The sequence below is a fragment of the Pipistrellus hanaki genome (assembly GCF_964339955.1).
Source record: "Pipistrellus hanaki genome assembly, chromosome: 6".
Lineage (NCBI taxonomy): Eukaryota > Metazoa > Chordata > Mammalia > Chiroptera > Vespertilionidae > Pipistrellus > Pipistrellus hanaki.
The window spans coordinates 81,358,362-81,378,460 of NC_140508.1; positions in this window are offsets into that span (position 1 = coordinate 81,358,362).

Below are 20,099 nucleotides of genomic sequence, written 5' to 3' on the forward strand. Positions count from 1 at the left end.
GTTGGCATAGGAGTGGAGAGACCAAAGACATCAGCTTCCAGATGTCTAGTAAATGATACTAGAGTAGGTTTGGGATGCATTAGAATGACGCCCTGTGGTTTGAGAAAATTCCTGTCAATCTACTTCCTGGTAGGATTTGCAATGTTTGTATATCTACACAAAGAAAAACATTGGATCACCAAAGAACTTAGCACATGAACAAACTGTTAGTTCAAGGAATTGCTTTCAACTGTTTATGCTTTCAAATTAAATTTCAACTGCTTACACTTTCATGCCTATATTAAAGAATTGCATTGAAAGAGGCAAGGAGACCCAGCCCTATAAACAAATCTGTTGCAGAAATACCCCATAGGGTCCCCCGCTGCCCCGCAGGGTGCGTTTCTTGGTTTGGCACATAGAACCGATAGCCTGGGTTTGACTACCCTGCCTACAATTGACTGACTCTGTGTGGTCTTGGGAAAATTACTAACTTGCTCTAAAATTCTGATTCCTTATCTGTAAATGAACACCATCATAGTATCCGCCCCCCATGATCACCAGGATCAAATGAGAAAATGTCAGAAGAGCATTTATTCAGTCCCTTGCCCACACGCCCAGCAAGTAAGAAGTATGATCACTTACCTCCGTCTAGTCTTGGCATTAGAAAGATAGATCTTTTTCTGACTTACCAGTAGAAGTGCACCTTCTGCCTCTTAGTTCTTCTCTTTTCTGTGGCTCCTAGGACTCTTGGCTCCAAATCTGCTGCCCACTTATAGTAACTAAGCAACGTCATAGGATCGCCATTTCTGTGTGTTCCTCTTGTGGCCGGTTCTATCTACTTCCTCTTGTCGTCATTGCCTATCTTGGTCATTCGTGCTACCTTTTGTTCTGTGTATTTTTATAAGCTGGCTCAGTGTGTTTATGGAGCAGGGGAAGGAGTAAATAACTAGCTAAATAAATAAGTGATCTGTGACTAAGGCCAAGGGAAGAAAGGAGTCATGGGGTGGAGTGTAGAAGGCTTGGATGAATGCATGAATAAGAGGGAGAGGAAGACCTAATAGAAGCCCTCACTGGGCCTCTTAAAAGTCATTATTGCTTTATGCCTTCCCTGGTATTCATCATGTCTGGGACTGTTGTTTGTGTTCCTGTAACACGGGGCCAAAAAACCCTTAAAAACAGAAAAGGGGCAAGTTGTCTGTCTTGGTGGCAGGGTTGGGTGTGAAAATGGGGCACTTTTCTTCCCACTGCAAACACAGAGCCTCTGAGTTCAGCCTGGTTTTCTTCCATGACTCAGTGGCCTCCGTCCACTGGTGTTTCTGTCCCAGCTGCAGACAAAGCCTTTCCCGGGAAGAGGCAGTGTTTTCCTGGCCAACAGGATGCCGACTGCTGAGCAGAGCACAGAATGCACTACCACGCCACCATCCTCTGCTCAGGGTCAGGAAGATGAGTCACCTCCCCCAGCCCTGGCTACTCGTGTCCTCGGATCTTTCCAGCATGAATGTAAAAGGGCACGGCCTGGGGTTTGGCCATGTGGAAGAATGCAAGGGCTTTTTTTCAGACTGATATCTCCCCTCATAACAACTGGGGAGGAAACTGCTAACCAGAGATAAAGATGAGAGCTCATGGTCTTTTCAAAGGAAAAGTCCCTTCAGAGACAATATCAGAGCTTGAAACTGAGGTGTCTCAAAAGTACGCATTAGTGCAGTTCCCCCAAAACTTCGTGCTCGCCTGTCTGGAAGGTATTGCAAAGAAACAATGTCCTAAGTGTTTGTGGACACTTGTTACCTTTTTTCTCTGAAACTGGATGCTGCCATTTCTTTGCTTACGGAGTGGCAGAGGGCCAACAGCTTCTGCCTCAGCCCCAGAGGCAACCATGGCTCTAGGAGCCGAGGAGCGAGGCAAGCCAGAACATTCTAGAAATGGACTGTGCAGGTGGGGGCGTCCAGATACACGCTGGGCCTTGGAGAACAAGGGCAAGCCCTCCCGGCGGCGCTGCCTGGGCCCGGGGAGGAGAGCTGACCACCTGGACACGCTCTCAGAAAGCTGACTCCCTCGGGCCTTGGCCTGCAGTGAGGTTCATTTGTAGAAAGCCTTTTGTTTCTTTGTGTAACTCGTTTATCTTTTTCCCCCTAATTTAAGTGAGTAAGATAACTCCTCCCCTTATACAAAAAAGTCAGATTTACACATTAAAAAACATTGCTAAGTGAACAAAACAAAAAAAAAAAGAAAAGAAAATCACAAAACCATAGGCAGATTCCATTTGTGTCGTAACAGAAAAATCAATAAGAAAGAAGTGACATTGGGATAGGACTGATGAATAAAGGAACTTATACTTTTTACTCTGAAATCTGGAATTTTTGGAAAGAGCACCTATAAGTTTTAAAAGGGCAGAAAACTCAGCTTAGAGTTCTGGGTGGGAATCTTTCCTCCGGAGCTCATGCTTGTCCTGGAGGCCCGAGCTCCCTCTCGGGCTGCCCCAGTCCCTGAGAATGCCCACGCCCTGGCCCATCCATCAGGATGGGCCCTCCCCGCCCCACCAGGTCAGGCATGCCAGCCTCCTGATGGCGCAGTGGCCGCACATCATGCTTGGAAGCACTGCTCCGCGCCCTCCGCAGTCTTTCCCACGTGATGCTCACAACAGGCCCGCGAGGTAGGTAGGGCAGCATGTCCATTTGACACCCGGGGAACCTGAGGTTCAAGGGATGAAGCGCACAGCTCCAAGGAGGCAGGGAGGGCAGGGAGCCAGGCCCCTCCTGCCACACACAGGGCTCCTTTCAGCCTCTGCTTCCTTTGGCGGGACAGGCTGGCACTGAGCTACCTGAGGAGGGTGGGAAGGAGCGCCGGGACCCCGCCTGGCGGTAACGTGAGAACGCCGGGATTGGCGCGCGAGCGGCTATTCCCACGGAGCCTCCTGCAGTGACTGACTCCATGTGCAACTTGGCTCGCCCCCAGGACCCAGATTTTGAGCCAAATACCACTCTAGATGTTGCTGGGAGGGTTTGGGTTTTTCCTTTTATGTTAGATTAATATTTAAACCGGTAGACGTGGAATAAAGCAGAATGCCGTGACGTGAGTGGGCCTCATCCAATCAGTTGAAGAAGGCCTTACTAGAAAAACACTGAGGTGGTATGTCTCTGGAGAACCCTGACGAATACACTTTCTCTGCAGGAGATGATTGGGTGAGCACGTTTATTTTAAGCTGCCTTTCCTGACATTTTTCCACACCTGGCAGTGAGGCTTGCACATCTTATATGCTTCATAAATATTTGAGTGAAAACCAATTGCCAGACTGAAAACGCTCCATGGCTTTGCCAGATATGGTGTTTATTTAAACTATTATTTTGTTCCCTTATGAGTTGTTGAATCTAATGGAAAGGAACAGAAATTGTCTTGATTAAATCAGAAGAGGGAGGGGAGGAGCAGCGAATGGTGAGCTGCCTTCTGTTTCTGAAGATTCTGTTACCTCCCCTCACTCCAGAACCGTAGGTTCGGTTTCCTCTTTTAAATCAGCGTAAATGGGGACTGGCAAAGCCAGAAGAAGGCACCTTTCACTCCCTCCGCCCCCTCCCCCGGGGTACCCTGCACCTCTGGTCCGTGAGGAGGGGCCCAATCTCATCCTGTCCACCCGCCTCCTCACCATGAACAGATACTCCCTTCTCACCCTCTGAGACCAGCACGCATGCACCCAGTGCTTTGCCCAGCAGTGTTTGCATTGGGAGAAGAGCCCGAAGAAACAGCTCCCAGTAGGGGGCATCGTTGCTTCCATTTTAACCATGAAGGAACTGAGGCTCAGGGGTGTTGGGCAGTCTGCCCAGAGGTCACGGGCTGAGCAGTCCAGAGGCTGTTGGAAGGAGAAAGGCGCCTGGAAGGTGTGCTTGGGCCTCTCTGGAGTGTTAGTAAGGTGGTCAGGGAAATAATCAATAAGCAAGAAAAAGAAGGTCAGTAATGTACCGATTGGTGGACCGTAGTGCAGGGACCAAGTTGACTTGTGTCAAAACGGTGTTGTAATAGTTAGGGAAAACCAGGTAAAAAAGGACTATACAAATAATGTTTAATTAGGAGTGGGGCCCAGCTGGGATAGGACATGCTGGATCTTGAGGAGAATGCAGAAAAGGAAAGGAGCTAATGTAAGTATGGAAATTTTTCTTTGGATAGTAACTAGCCATTCCACATAGGCAATACAAATGAATCTGTAATAATTTTGAAAAGTAAAGGGACAACAACAAGATGGCATGGTCAGTGGCTGGTCCCTCAGCTGGCCGAGCTGGAGGAAAGGCAGGCTGTGGCCCTAGCAGTGACGCAGGCAGGAGGAAGGTGGCCAGGCTGCCTGCAGCTGCGATAAGGGGGACAGGACGGGGCGCTGCTGGGACATCCTGGATCAGCCTGGCGATTTTCCATGCAGAAGCACTTACGGAGAGCCAGGGCCCAGGAGAATTCCGGCCTGCATGCCAGGCAGATCCTCGCATGTGCGCCAGGAGAGAGGAGAATTGCTAACCTCCATCACCGAGGCACAGCAGAGCCTGGGAAGGACACGTAGCCGAGGTCCAGGGCGCTGTGCGTGGCTCACATTTTAAACATCGCCTCTGTCACTAGGCAGATCTCAGCGTTCGCAAATGGCTGCCACCTGAACCAACAACACCCCCTTGGGATCCGCGGGCTCCTCTGCACCATGGGGCAAACCCTTCCTGGGCATCCACCACCAGGCCCCGGTGGGACTGGGCGCGAGGCACTGTCTTCCCCCTCGGAAGCAATCTCATCCCCTGGGAAACAATCTGGACTGTTTCCCGAGAGGCACTGGTCCCTGCCTCATCTTTGCTTCTTTTTATTCCCCAATGGAGTCTGCAGCTCCCTACAACCTAAAACTGTTCTAAAATATAAAGGCTTAAAGGCCGAGACTTAGTTTGGCTCAGTGGATAAAGTGTCGGCCTGCAGACTGAAAGATCCCAGGTTTGATTCCAGTCAAGGGCATATACCTTGGTTGCGGGCACATCCCCAGTAGGGGGTGTGCAAGAGGCAGCTGATAGGATGTTTCTCTCTCATCAATGTTCCTAACTCTCTATCCCTCTCTTCCTCTCTGTAAAAAATCAATAAAAAAAATATATATCTTAAAATATATATATATAAGCTTTAAAAAAAAGTCATTCTACAACCCCCAATGGAACAGCAGCAGCTGAATCACATAGGATTGAAGAAAATCTTACAAAGCTTAACTGCTACCTTTCAAATTTTAGGCATGATTAAGTATCAACTGATTATTAAGTGAAAACACCTCTGCTTTAACCTTCTTTACTGCTACTTTCAATATCTGGTGTATGATCCACAAGAACTACTCTTAACACATACTTTAAACATTCTGATTTGACTCACTTCTAATTCAGAGTAATATGTTACTTGGTGTGACTCGAAAAGAAGAAATGGTTGCTAACATTGTTTCTCCCTTAAGAAGTAATGTTATTTGCAGAATTTCCCTTAAAAGCATTTTTGGAAATGACTCAGAATGCTCACTGACTCCACCTCGTTCTACCTTGCAGAAATTGTGATAATGAAGCAGTAATTTCCCGTAATAGCTAGGTGCAGCAAACCCAAAACAAGTAGATTGCATATCTTATTGTGCATATGCAAAGTCTGGCCAGTTCTTGGAGTAATTTGTGCGGCTATAAATATGTTTTACTCTAATTTCATCCATCATGTGCTTTGTGTGCTGTTGTAAAGGGAGAGAGATGCTATGGAGGGAAGTTTGGGGGAAAGCTCTTTTTCTTTAAAAAAAAAAAATTATATATATATATATATATATATATATATATATATATATATATATATTTAAATTTAAATTGAGTTTTTTTACAGAGCGGAAAGGAAAGGGATAGAGAGTTAGAAACATCAATCAGCTGCCTCCTGCACACCCCCTACTGGGAATGTGCCCGCAACCCAGGCATGTGCCCTTGACCAGAATTGAACCTGGGACAATTCAGTCTGTAGCAGTCATCAGGGCTGTTCAGTCTTTCATTCTCTAAATGGTGTGTGTTTTTTTAAAACATATTTTATTGATTTTTTACAGAGAGGAAGGGAGAGAGACAGAGAGCCAGAAACGTCGATGAGAGAGAAACATCGACCAGTTGCCTCCTGCACACCCCCCATTGGGGATGTATGTGCCAGCAACCAATGTATTATACATGCCCTTGATCGGAATCGAACCTGGGACCTTTCAGTCCGCAGACCAACGCTCTACCACTGAGCCAAACCGGTTTCGGCTAAATGGTGTGTTTTGATGAGGTGAATTTTAATTCTGATGCCCCTTTTATCACAATTTTTCTTGCATAGCTAGTTTTTTTTTGTTCTAAGAACTCTTTGCCTACCTTAAGGCCATGAAAATATGCTGCACTTCCTTCTAGAAGCATTATAGCTTCCCCTTTCTATTTATTGTCCATCTTGAATTATTTTGAGTATGATGCCAGGGTTTGGATAAATGCATAATGACCAATTTTCATCATAATGGTACCATACAGGGTATTTTCAATGCCCTGAAAATCCTCTATGTGCTGCTTATCCCTTCACTCCTCCCATCTCCTGGCATTGTACAAGTCTTTTGCCTCCTTGGTTAGATTTATTCCTTGGTTTGTTAATTTTTTTGCTATTGTAAAGGAATTGGTTTCTTAATTTTATTTTCAGATCGTCCATTACCACCACCATAAACATAATTCCTCTACCCCAAAGTGTCCCCTCAATCTAACCCATTTTGTCAAGTAGTATTTTTTTTAATTTTAATTTTTTCAATTGTTTGCCACAAGTGTATAGAAATACAATTTATAATTGTATATTGACTTTGTATTCTGAGACCTGCTAAGTTCACTTAGTATTTCTAAGTTTCTTTAATTTTTCTTCCCATTCTTTATGCCTATTATTTTCTTTTTGCTCCATGGTCCCAATAAAAAGTGAACTTCAACGCATGTTGAATAGAAGTGGTGAGAGTGGGTAGCCTTACCTTGGTCTTCATCTTAAGGTGAAACTTCCAATACTTCAATCATTCTGTATGATGTTCGTTGTAGGGTGTGTTTTCTTTGAAATGCCCTCTATCAGGTTGAGAAAGTCTCCTTTTATGCTTTGTGTGCTGAGAGTTTTTATCACGAAGTATTGAAATTTGTAAAAATGTTTTTCTATATCTATTGAGATGGTACTATGATTTATCTCTTTTATTCTGTTAATGTGATAAATTATATTGATTGATATAAAAAAAAATAACCTTAGATTCCTCAGGAAAATTCCCAAGTTTTGGTCGTGTTTTATTCTCCTTAAAAAAAAAAAAAAATGCTGGGTTCAATTTGCTAATATTTTGTTAAGGATGTTTGTGTCTGTTCATAAGGGATATTGGTCTGTGGTTTTCTCTTCTCATAATGTCTTTGTCTGGTTTTGGTATTAGGATTGGACTGGCCAGATTTTTAAAAAATTGGGAAGTGGTTTCCTCCTCTATTCTTTGAAACAGTTTGTATTCAATTGATAAAATTTTTTCTTGAAAGTTTCATATAATTTTCCAGTGAAACCATCTGTGACTGACGTTTTCTTTGCAAAAGGTTTTGTTGTTGTTGTTATTAATCCTCCCAGAGGATCTTTTTCCATGGATTTTTAAAGGGATTGGAAGGGAGGGGGAGAGACAGATAGAGACATCGATGTGAGGAAGAGAAACACATTGATTGGCTGCCTCCCGCCCAAGGGCTGGGGGGATAGACCCTGCAACTGAGGTATGTGCGCTTCACTGGAATCAAACCCAGGACCGTTCGGTCGGAGGGCCAACACTCTATCCACTGAGTCAAACCGTCTCAGGCTGCAAAAGGTTTTTAATTACACATTCTATTTTTAAAATCAACATGGGGATTTTCTATTTTTAAATCTTCAGATTTTCTATTTCTTCCTGTGTCAGTTTTGGTAAATTTTTTTTCAATGAATTTGTCCATTTTATGTCACTATCATTATTTTTAACATAAAATTGTTCAAAACCCCTTATTAACCTTTATTAATCCTTTCTGTCTTCTGGATGGGTAATAATAATCCCCTTTTATTCCTGATGTTTGAAATTTGTATTTTCCCCCTTGTTAACTTAATCTGATGTCCTATTCTATCAGCCTTTAGGACCTTCTCTTTTTTAAAGCATTCCTTGTAGTGTGAATTTGCTAGAGATGACTTCCAGCTTTGTTTATCAAAAAATGTCTTTATTTGCCTTAATTTTTTATAAGATTTTTTTTAGTTTATAGATACTAAATTTCAGGTGTTTGGTGGGTATTTTTCTTCAGCACTTAAAACATATTGTTTTATCCTGTCCATTGTTTCTGATGAGATGTCAGGTTTAATTTTGTATGTACATAACATGTTTTCCTTCTGACTCCTTTTAAGATTTTTTTCTTTAACACATTTGTTGTCAGCATTTTGACTATAAAGTACCTGAGTGTGCTTTTTTTTTTTTTATATATATATTAATTCTATTTGTGACTTGCTCAGCTTCTTGGGTTTGTGGGTTTATATTTGTTTAATCATAACCTGTCATTTAAAACTTGGCTGCCTCCCACCACCCTTGTCTTCCTCTATAGCAGGCTAGCTCTTCTACCTGCCGCTCCAGACAAGGCGCTGGCCTCAGCAAGGACTGTTGGTTCAACCAGGAGGGGCTCATCCCTGCCTGAAGTTCAGTTAAGAAGGGCTGCCTTGCGTCCACAACTCATTCACGAAATGGAAAAGCATGCTTCTTAGTTCATCTAGGCTTATCTTGCTGCTACCATATTAGTGAAGGCCTTTTTCATCTTCTTTATCCTAATCTTTTTTTTTTTTTTAAATATATTTTATTGATTTTTTTTTTTTTTACAGAGAGGAAGGGAGAGGGATAGAAACATTGATGAGAGAGAAACATCGATCAGCTGCCTCCTGCACACCCCCTACTGGGGATGCGCCTGAAACCAAGGTACATGCCCTTGACCGGAATTGAACCTGGGACCCTTCAGTCCGCAGGCCAACACTCTATCCACTGAGCCAAACTGGTTTCAGCTTCATCCTAATCTTGAAGAAGAATTCAATGGCTGCTTCCAGTGGTATCATGAAAAAGTGAGGACACTAATCTCTTGCCTCTTCTCCTGAGAGCTCATGCAGGTGCCACACAGCCCCACACATGCACAGCGTTCACGGTTACCTCCCCTGCCCAGGTGAAGGAACTGGGGAGAGGATGCCTGGCCTTCTCGCATGCAGGCCAGTGGCTGTCTGTGCTGCAGCATGGCCTGCCCTCTCTTCCCACCCAGATCTTGAGACGGAGGGCCAACACACAGCTCCTGCACTGGCACATCAACTCTATTTGGAAAGAATGTATGAATCATAACATTCCCCATTCTCAGGTGAGCTTCTGACATCCTTCATTAGCAGACTAGAACCAAATGGATGCTAGGGGATCCCCTGACTTTTCCTGGTTGGGGAGGTGGAATGCCAGTTCCTGGGGAGCTGCCATGGACTGAACTGTGTGGAAGCCCTAACGCCATGTGACTGTGCTCGGAGATGGGGGTGCAGAAGGAGGTAATCAAGGTTACATGAACTTAAGGGTGGGACCTTGATCCCATAGGATTAATAATACCCTTATATGAAGAGACACCAGAGAGCATGCATGTTCTCTCTCTCCCCTCCACCCCTCTCTCTGTCTCTTTGTGGCAATGAGGAAAGGCCATGTGAGGACATAGTGAGAGGGCAGCTGTCTGCAAGCCAGGACAAGAGTCATTACCAGTAACTGAGCCTGCTGAACTTTTTATTTTATTTTTTAATTTTTTGGGAAAGAGAGAAACATTGATGTGAGAGAAAATGTTGATCGGTTGCCTCCTGCATATGCCCCAGCCGGGATGTCGCTCCAACCAACTAGACCACACTGGCCAGGACAACGGAACCTTGATCTTGGACTTCTAGCCTCTGGAACTGTGAGAAAATAAATTGTTGTTGGTTAAGCCCCCAGTTTGCAGTCTTCTGTTATGTTTCAGGAGCCACGGTGAAACTGGCTAACATAGCCTGGCCCCTGCATGAATTCAGGCTCTGAGGCCTCCAATTCTGAGAACAATGGTCCCTTCTCTGGTTCCTTGACCCAGGACTGCAGGCCTGCTTAGACACCTGCCAGTCCTCCTCTCCATGGCCTGCAGTGCTCACTGAGCATCTATAGTTTTTGAAGATCCTCTAAAAATGGGTTCTACTTTTCCCCCACAAGTTGATCATCTTCCCCAGAAACTGCGTTGAAGTCTGCATGAAACCTGAGAGCACTGAGGAAGCCCAAGGAACCAAAACCATGTCTGAGCAGGGGCCCGGCTGGTCACTGCTTGGAGAGGAGCATTGAGGCTTGCTCACAGCACATGTCACACCCTCTCTCAGTTTCTAGTTGCCGAGGCTGAGAACCTCTGGGCTGGGAGACGCAGTTCCTGGCGATCTATGGCACCAAGGCTGAAGCTATATTTCCGCTATGGACACTGAGGCCTAGTTGGTTTAGCTGGCCTAGCTTGTGGAGGGGGGGAGGAAAAGAGGGAAAAAAGGATAAAGTGGAGGAGAAAAAAGGGTCAGGAAGGAAAGTGGGAACAGGAGTTGCAGGAAACAGCCCTGGAACTCCTGTCCCACAGAGCCAGGCTGGGAGGGGACATAGGGGGCACCGCGTCATCTCTCTGGGTGATGCTTCAGATGGTGGGACATGTGAGTTCTCAACATCCAGAGCCTCGATCTCCCAGCATCCCCAACATCCTCCGGTGTTGGGCTCAAATCACAGAGGAGGGTGTTCATGGAGAAAAGTCTTTAGAGCCTTGACTCATTTTGGATTGTTTGGGAAGGTTTTTCAGCCCCTTGTGTTTTTTGAGAAAACAGCACAATAGTCAGGCTGACATCATCTGGTGTTAACGGGAACACTCTAAACGTTTCCACGTTGAGTCAGGCCAGAACATCATTTTACAGTGTTATTTCATCGCTGCTTCCAGCATTCACCTAATCAGAACAAATGTCAAGCAAACGTTCAAAGTGAAAGAAACCCATGTATTAAGAAATAAATGCATTTATGGTAATGATAATAACAACACCACCCCTCCTCCTCCCCCTCCCCTGCCCCCCTTTCCCCCAGGGCAGGCTAAGTACACAAGGCTCTGGCCCCCTTCCAGGCCTTCCACAGGGCTCAGGAATGTTTGTGCTGTTCACTTACACAGCTGAGCTGGCCGGATGCCATGACTGGCAGCTTTGTTTATTTGGTTTTCACTTTTCATCATGAAATACAGTCCTGCCTTGATTCTCTTGCCGCTGGGGCTCTCTGAATGTTTCTAACTAGAATCCTTTCAGTTCATTTGCAAAAAGGCTCCCTCCTCTGGGACCAGAGGGTGCCTGGAAGCACTGGAGGCGAAGGGGCGTGGGGAAGGCTTTGTGGACTGTGGCTCTGCTTTGTTAGGCCATAAATCAACAGAGTTTCTGAGCTAAAACTCTCCTGCTCTGTAAGTTTCATTTTTAGGGGTAGCACTCATTTGGTTTCTGAACTCAGTGGATTTGCTTGTGGACCTAGCAGATGGCTTCATGTGTTGAACTCGTGCACAGGCTATGCCTCGTTATTACAACCACATTGTGCAGCTCATGGTCACGTTGGCCTTTGTGTGATCCCAGGATCCCCTCAGGCTTTCCCCTGTGGAGGATGTTGGTTCGAGTCTGACTTCAGGTATGGAGCCCGCTTTGGTTCTCCTTATACCTGGTCTGGCCCAAATCAGAAGGACATCAAACACACCTAGGAAATAAATGAGCCCATTGTACAGTATATTAGAAGGTAAAATGCTCTGTAAAAGATGAAAATAGAGCAGGGTAAAAGGTGTTGGATGATTTTGAGTGTGTGGGGGGAGTTTACCGTTCAACATAGAATGGCCAGACTTCCTTTAAAAATTAAACGTGCAATTATCATGTGACCTAGCAACTGTCCTCTTGGGTGTTTTTTTTCTAGAGAAATGAGAACTGTGTTCATACAAAAACCTATACATGAATTTCCATAGCAGCTCTATTTGTATTAGCTCCAAATTGGAAACAACCCATCTTTCATTGGGTAAATGATCAGACAAATTAGCACTTCCTCACCGTGGAATCAGCGGTACATGGGGAATACGACTGCCATAGTTCTTATACAAAGAGCTCACCATGACAAAAAACCAGTGGACATACAAATAAGTAAAATAGTGGCATCATAATGAAGGTTATGAAGCAAGCAAAAAAAAAAAAAAAAAAAAAAAAAAGGCTGCAGATGGTGTGTAAAGGGAAGAGAACAATAATGCTCCCTTAGGTAAGGCGACACTTAGGTTGAAACATACAGTGGGAAGAGTCAGGCTGAGCAGAGGAAACAGCCTGTACGAAGGCCCTGAACTGGGGAGGAGATGGGACAGGGACCAGAGATACAGGCAATGCCCCCATTACACCATTCATCCCATTTCCCACTAAGACACCCACCTCACACCCCTGTCATTTCTCTTACTCAGTCATAGAGTCAGGCTTGGCTAGTACTTCAGTAGTGCCCAAGAAATAACTGTGATTTCACATATTTTCCTCTGCAACATACCAGATGCTGGTAAGTATGAGAAATTGTGGGAAATATAAAAATGCTGTCTTTTTTAGTGTAGGTCTATAAAATGTGCCTGCTTCCCAAAGCTGCTGACCCACACATGTTATGACTGTGTAGACCAGTCGAGGACAGACATAGCAGCCAGGTTTGTGTCCCAAGCCATGGGAATCATGATGATGGAGTGAACCAGCTTTATTTATTAGCTTGCTAGGCCACAAACTAGTGGCCTAAAACAACAGAAATGGATTCTCTCACAATTCTGGAGTCCAGAAGTCTGGAATCAAAGAGTCACCAATGCCATATTCTCTCCAAAGTCTCTAGAGGTGGATCCTTCCCAGATCCTCATAGCCCCAGGTGATGCTATGAACATAGGGGTGCATATATCCTTTCTGATTGGTATTTCTGTTTTCTTGGGATATATTCCTGGAAGTGGTATTACTGGGTCAAATGGGAGTTCCATTTTTTAAGTTTTGAGGAAATGCCATACTGTTTTTCACAATGACTGCACCAGTCTGCATCCCACCAGCAGTGAAGGAGGGTTCCTTTTTCTCCACATCCTCTCCAGCACTTGTCATTTGTTGATTTGTTGATGATAGCCATTCTGCCAGGTGTGAGGTGGTACCTCATTTTTTTTTTTTGTTTGTTTGTTTGTTTTTTCACATTTGTTCTCACTTTATTTATTTTTTTAATTTTGTTTTTTTAAATTAAATTATTATCTGTGTACATATTTTACCATTGCCCCTCCCTCCCATACATACCCATCCTCCCCAGAGTTTTGTGTCCATTGGTTGTACTTATATGCATGTATACAAGTCCTTCGGTTGATCTCTTATCTCCTCCAGATCTCCCTTCCCTCCCCGCTGTAATTTGACAGTCTGCTTGTTGCTTTACTGTCTCTATATCTATCTTTTGGTTCATCAGTTTATAATGTTCTTTATTATCCATAAATGAGTGAGTTCATGTGGTGTTTCTCTTTCATTGACTGGCTTATTTCACTCAGCATGATGTTCTCCAATTCCATCCAGGTTTCACTGTTGTTTTGATTTGCATCTCTCGGATGATTAGTGACTATGCGCATGTTTTCATATGTCTCTTGGTTTTTTGAATGTCCTCTTTTGAAAGGTGTCTATTTAGGTCCTTTTCCCATTATTTTTATTGGATTGCTTATCTTCCTTTTGTTAAGTTGTATGAGTTCCCTGTAAATGTTGGAGATTAAACCCTTATCGGAGATAACGTTGGCAAATATGTTCTCCCATGCAGTGGGCTTTCTTGTTATTTTGTTTACAATTCAATAATAAGTCAAATAGCCCATTAAAAATGGCAAAAGACTTTAATAACTTTTTCACCAAGAAAATATTCAAATGACTAATAAGTGCACAAAAGCATATGTCTACGCAAAGACTTATCTGTAAATGTTTATAACTGGACACTGGGGGCTGACTCTACACCTGTTCTTGCTTCTACCTAAACTACCTAGCCTGATAAGGTGCATTTTGGCTGGTTAAGATTGAGCACTCCTACTTCTCACCTCTGTCTCTTTGAAACAAACAAACAAAAAATATGCGTTGTCACCCTGAAATGTCTTACAAAGAGAAGGAGAGAGAAATGAGAGCATTTACTATGACTGAGCTCCATTCCCGGGACTATTAAAAATCAGTGCAAAACCACAGTAGCTAAGGAGGAGGGAGAAATGTGGTTTACTAAGCTTTGCTGAAAAGAAGGAATTTCTCTCATGGGATAACTTGCTTGGAAATGGAAGGAACTGCAGTTAAGACATGTGATTCTCATTACCAGCTACATCCTTTCAGACAGAAGGCAGATAAAATTGGAGCCATTTCTATTTTAATTATAATTCTTTGGCTTTAAAGAAATTGCCAATGGAAATCTGCAAGCCACCACAAATGCCACCATTGCAAATTCCCTGGATTTTAATGTGGCCTGGATTTCCTTCAGGAAGGCTGAGGCCACCGGCCACAATTGATATTTGTTGTTGTTACAGACCTAAAGTTTTCCCCAAACAAAGAATGACTGAGCCCTTCTTTCTCTCTTCCTCCTTCTATTTTTCCTTTTGAAACAAGGAGGCAGATCTTTGAGATTTTGCCACCCTTCCTCTACAAAACACGACAGAGAGAAGGAAGCCTTTTGTGATGAAGGACAAGAGAGGGCAGACTCACAGGGCTTCCTCTTATTCCCCCCACTATATGCCCAGAGGGAGACTCCAACCTCTCCAGAGTCCCAGGTTCAGGAACTATACCTGTAGTTCTGAAAAGTGCTGGAAATTCAAAGACAGGCTCCTGAAAAAGTCAAAGAGCACAACTAGCACCTGGAAGACCTCTGGAGTTAAACCTCCTCCAAGCTGTTTCCCACTCACCGCCTTTTAAGTGTCTCCTGTTAAATATGAATGAGAAACCAGGAATCACCTGACAGTAGAAGAAAGCCTTTAACATAAAATCTGGAAATCAAATAAACAAATTGAAAAATAAAATTTGGAAACAAAGGCGATGCTGAGAACAGAATGATATTATTAAAAATATATTTAATACCCTAGATAGATGAGATATCACGTTTATTAAATAAGACCTGAAGGCTTTAAAAAAGAACCATTCAAAAGATAAGAGAGAGTTCTTAAAAATTTTAAATATGATAGAAATTAAAAATTCAGCAGAATATTGAAAAGGTAAAATTAAGGAAGTTTCCAATTAAGAATAGACAGATAGATGACAGACAGACAGAAAAAGGAGAAAAAATAATAAAATTAGGGGATTAGTCCTGGAGATCCAACATCAAATAACAAAAGCTCCCAAAAGAGAAAACATAGGGAAGAGAACTCTTAAAGACAAAATCCAAGAGGACATACAGATGGCCAATAGACATGAAAAGATGCTCAAAGTCACTAATCATCAGAGAAATGCAAATTAAAACCACAATGAGGTATCGCCTCACACCTGTCAGAGTGGCCATCTGTAATAATAAAAGTGTAATATGCTAAGTAGACCGGACGGTCAGGATGATGCAAGGGCTGCCAGGGAAGCCCGGGTCCCGGGTGCTAGAGGGAAGCCTGTGCCGGCAGCCAGGGGAAGGAAGGCCTGCTCTTGCATGAATTTTGTGCACCGGGCCTCTAGTCATTAACAAATCAACAGATGAAAAGTGTTGGTGAGGATGTGGAGAAGAGGGAAACCATGTGTACTGTTGGTGGGAATTCAGACTAGTGCAGCCACTGTGGAAGACAGTGTGGAGTTCTCTCAAAAAGCCAGTTTGGCTCAATGGATAGATCATTGGCCTGCTGACCAAAGGGTCCCATTTAATTCCAGTCAAGGGCACATACTTTGGTTGAAGGCTTTTCCCTGGCCCAGGCCCTGGTCAGGGCCTGCACAGGAGGCAACCAATCAATGTGTTTCTCTCACATCAGTGTTTCTCTCTGTCTTTCTATTTCTCTTTCACTCTCCCTAAAAAATTTTTTAAAAAATCAATGGAAAAATATCCTCAGATGAGGACATTAAAAAAAAAAAAAAAAAAAAAAGGGGAATTGCCTTATGATCCAGCAATTCACTTCTGGGAATTTATCTGAAGAAATCCAAAACACTCGTTCAAAAGAATATTTGCACCCCTTTGTTCATTGCAATGATATTTACAGTAGCCAAGATTTGGAAGCAGCTCAAATACCTATTAGTAGATGAGTGGATAAAAAATCAGTGGTAGCTCTAGCCAGTGATGTTCTGGTTAGGGCACTGGCCTGCTCACGGAAGGCTTGCAGGTTCAATTCCCAGTCAAGGGCACATAACTGGGTTGCAGGTTCACTCTCCACCTCCAGTCAGGGTGTGTGTGGGAGCAACCAGTCGATATCTCTCTCTCACACACATTGATGTTTCTCTCTCTCTCTCTTTCTGCCTCCCCCCCCCCCCCCCCCGCCCCGACCAGGAATAGGAACGGGCAGCCTTTGGGTGCACAAGACAACCGATGCCCAACCAACTGAGCCACACCGGCCAGGGCAGGAGAAAATCTTAAAGGCAGCTGGGGTAGGGGGTAAAGGGATGTTATGAGCAGAGAGACAAAGCAGACTTCTCACTAGACACAATAGAAGCGAGACAACACGGAGCATCTTCCAACCTTAAATCCTGTACCCAATGAAAATGTCTTTCAAAAATGAGGGGAAAATAGCATGGCCAGTGTGGCTCAGTGGTTGAGCATCAACCTATAAACCAGGAGGTCATGGTTCAATTCCCAGTCAGGGCACCTGCCCGGGTTGTGGGCTTGATCCCCAGTAGGAGGCATGCAGGAGGAAGCCAATCAATTATTCTCTCTCATCACTGATGTTTCTGTCTCTCTCCCTCTCTCTTCCTCTCTGAAATCAATTTAAAAAATTTTTTTTAAATGAGGGGAAATTAAAGATGCATCACCAGACCTGCACTATAAAAAACGTTAAAGGACATCCTTCAGGAGGAAGGAAAAGGATGTTAGAGGTAAATCTGGATCTATGCAAAGGAGTAAAAAGCATGGGTAAATATATGAGTGCAGTGTAAGGGCCTGACAGGTTGTTTTTCTTATTGCAATGCAAGTGCCTGAATTAAGCTTTGTATTGCTGAAACATCCATTTTGCAGACAGTAATCTCGAATAAACGCATTGCCAACCACAGGACTAGATAAAGAGCCAGCCCACAGCACCTCAAGTTTTCTTTGTTTTAGAGATCTGGTTGACTTAGACAACTGATTGTTTGGCTGCTTGTTTTTCACTTCCTGCACTTTAATTTCCACTTTTGTGTTTTAGATTCACCAATAAATAGTAAACATTTTGAAATCCTAGGCCCCCTACCTTTGGCTCCAATAAAACAGAACCCAAGTCTCACGTTCTCTCTCTACCTGTGGCTTTGCTATGTGACCCCTGGTGTGCCCTGGTACCCTTCAGGATTTGTGAGTATCAAGGCTGGCTTTCAAAGTTTCCTGATGATTATTGATGAGAGCATCTTGTAGTCCTAATAAGAACCACAGGGCGGGCCCAGCCATAACATTGGTTCCAAAGGGGAGATGTCTGTGGGGTGTCTGCTTCGCCAGGGAGAGTGCCACAGGCATTGCTGGCTGATAACATCGCCATCCATAGGCTGAGACTGGCAAGAAACAACAAGATTTTACTCTGTATGTATTTGTATCTGCATCTCTATTTAAAATAAATGATGTTTAAACAAAAATAATAACATTATATGATGGGATTTATAGAAAATTATAAAATGGCCCTCTCCAGTTTGGCTCAGTGGATAGAGTCGTCAGCCTGGGGTCTGAAGGGTCCCCAGCTTGATTCTGGTCAAGGGCACGTACTTCGGTTGCAGGCTTCTCCCCAACCTGGGCCCTCGTCAGAGAAAACAAAATAAAGCAGGAGGCAACCAATTGATGTGTTTCTCTCACATCGATGTTTCTCTCTGTCTTTCCCTCTCTCTTCCACTCTAAAAAAAAGATCAATGGCAAAATATCCTTGGGTGAGGATTAACAAAAAACAGAATAAAACAAAAAAGTATAAAATGGATGTCATAACTATGAAATGTAAGTGAAGTATTGTGAGATTCTTATACTATATGTGATGTAATATAATATCACTTCAAGGTAGATTGTGATAAGTTAAAGATGCATAATATAAACCCTAAAGCAACTACTGGACATTAAATAAGAAAAAATTCTTGAACTTGAAGACACAACAATAGAAACTGCCCAAAATGAAACACAGAGAGGAAAAAGACTGAAATAGGTGAACAGAGCATCAGCAAACTGTGTAATAAATTCAAGTGATCAAATAGACACACAATTGGAGTCCTTGGAAAAAGAGGGGACAGAAAAAAAATTTTGTAAAAAATTTTCTAAATTTGATAAAATATATAGACCCATAGGTCTAAAAAACTCAATAAAATCCAAGCACACACACACACAAAATTACATCAAGGCACATCATAATCAAATTTCTCAAAACTGATGATGAAGACAAAATCTTAAAGGTGTCTAGGAGAGAAAAAAAAAAGACATTATGTAAGAAAAAAAAATTATTCCAGATTTCTCATTGGAAAAAAATGCAAGCTAGAAGATATCACAGTAACATCTTTAAAGTATTGGGGGGGGGGGGGGGGTGGAGGGCTGGAATCTGTCAACCTAAAATTTTTTACTCAAAAGCAAAATAGAGCTTCTCTAGACAAACAAAAACTGAAAGAGTCTATCATTAGTAGCACATAGTAAAGAAATGTTTAAGGAAATCCTTTAGGAAGAAATACAATAACAACAGATGGAAAACTGGATTTACTCATAGAAATGAAGACCATAAAAACAGTAATTGCATGGGTAAATATAAAAAACGTTTTAATCTTTTAAATCACATTAAAAGATAATTGACTCCTTAAGCAAAAGTAATAACCATAGGAGAAGTCACGTGAGGATGGAGGAGGGGCCACAGGAAGATTGAAGGGGTATGGCCAGGAGCCCCCAGAAGCTGAAGAGGCAGGAAGGACCCTGGCCTGGAGCCCTTTGAGGAAGCACAGCCCCAGACACCCTGATTCAGATTCCGGCCCCAGAACGGGGAGAGCACTGGTTCCTGTTTGTGTAGGCCAGTCTGTAGTCATCACAGCAGCCACAGGTGTGCCCACTGCACTGTCACTGCCGAGGAGCCCCCAGGGAGCCTCCTTTTGGGGCCTTGACGGGGTATTCTGGGAACAGCTAAGCCCTGAGCTCTGACAGGGGTGACCCCTTAGACCTGTCACTGCAGGGGCTCACAGGGACATTCATCCTTGTGTCTGTGCCTTGGCCTGTTTCCTGCTCCCCGGGGTTCCTTGGCAGTGATGTGCAGTGGGCATACCAGGGCAGGTGGGAAGTGTAGGCTACATGGCTCAGGAGCTCCTCGCTGCCTTGCCAAGCCCCCAGCTGCAGGGTGAGGCAGGGCACTCCCCAGCCCTGCCCTTACCTCCTAGGCCTGCCCCCTAAGGAGGCCAGCCTGGGCCTCCACTTCCTGGAGCACCTGGGTTGACAGGAGCCAGCAACTTGTTGTCATGCCAATATTCTAGATGCTAAAACTGAGGCTCAGAGAGTGGAGCAGAGGTCTCTATCCCCAGCCCACCTCCCCCTCAACTCAGCCCAGCTCACAGGCAGCTCCCATGGTGTCGGAGGATGAGGGGGAGGAGATTTCTGAGAAGCAATCCAAAAATACACACCAACTGGCCCTTCCTTCCCCACTCCTCTCCAGTTTCAAAGCTTCTTTTTGTGCAGGTAGGTGGGGGCCTCTTCCTAGCCAGGCAGCTGAGAGCAAAGGAGGTCAAGGAGGAAGAGGGTCCAGGGAGTGGGTTCTAGGACCCCGACCTCAGCCAGCAGGTTTCCTGGGCCTGGGCTCCATCGCCCTCCCAGTTCCCAGACCAGACGGGCTGTTTCCTGCCTCCCTGCCTTCGCACATGCAGTTCCCTCCACCTGGAATGCCCTTCCTCATCCTTCAAATCTCAGCTCAGCTTTAACTCCACTGGAGAACCTTCCCCCGAGTCACCTGGGGCTCCCCCTGCATCCTGCACCCACCCCAGTCACAGCCGTTTTC